This window comes from Myotis davidii, unplaced genomic scaffold (genome assembly GCF_000327345.1).
Source record: "Myotis davidii unplaced genomic scaffold, ASM32734v1 scaffold172, whole genome shotgun sequence".
NCBI classification, from domain to species: Eukaryota; Metazoa; Chordata; class Mammalia; order Chiroptera; family Vespertilionidae; genus Myotis; species Myotis davidii.
This window is the reverse complement of record NW_006284343.1, coordinates 50,315-51,169: the sequence shown is the minus strand read 5'-3', so window position 1 is coordinate 51,169 and position 855 is coordinate 50,315. Positions and strand designations below refer to the sequence as shown.

Sequence of the window (855 nt, the reverse complement as noted above, 5' to 3'; positions counted from 1 at the left end):
CCGCATGAGGGGGGCGGGAATAGTGTTAACAGTGAGAGACAAAGAGCCAAATGATGACACTTAGATCATGTCCATTATTCGTTTATTCATAAATAATTGTCAGCACATGCACTAACCACAGGAAGAAAGAATCAGCAATATATTTAACCCTTTGATACCGTGGTTACCACAACAGTGATGTCCCCATCTGGACTGCTGCTGTCGCTGCTGCCCCGGTGCAATAATATCAGGAGCTCATCCCCGTGGCTTCCGAATCCTGTTCATTCCCAGACAGTTGTTAAACATAAACCCATGCCCTCCAGTGTTCCACAAACAGCACTTTGTAAAAGGAACCTCCAGCAACTACTTCTGTCCCCATGCTCTTTTTTAAAAATTATTATTATTAAATTTTATTGGAGTGATGTTGCCTGTTCATTCCCAGACAGTTGTTAAACATAAACGCATGCCCTCCTGTGTTCCACAAACAGCACTTCGTAGAAGGAACCTCCAGCAACTGCTTCTGTCCCCATGCTCTTTTTTAAAATTATTATTATTAAATTTTATTGGAGTGACGTTGGTCAACATGAACATATAGGTTCCATATATGGATTTTTAAGTTACAAAATCTGTATAGAGCACCCTGTGCCCACCACCGAAAGGCAAATCTTCTTTCACCTCATATTAGGACCCCTTTCTCCGCCCACCCCTCTCCCCCTGGCAACCACCACACTGCTCTCTGTGTGCATGAGTTTCAGTTTTATATCCCACGTAGGAGTGAAATCATACGGTTCTTAGTGTTTTCTGTCTGACTTATTTCACTCAGCGTAATGTTCTCAAGGTCCCTCACGCTGGCCTTAGACTGTCAGGATTTCTTCT

General features: G+C 43.0%; 1 long non-coding RNA gene across 1 annotated transcript in view; it reads left to right on the top strand.

Annotated features, from left to right (window-relative positions):
• LOC107184748 overlaps nt 1-855 on the top strand; it is a 6,242-nt gene that overhangs the window by 1,350 nt on the left and 4,037 nt on the right. The gene's annotated exons all lie outside the window — the stretch shown is intronic.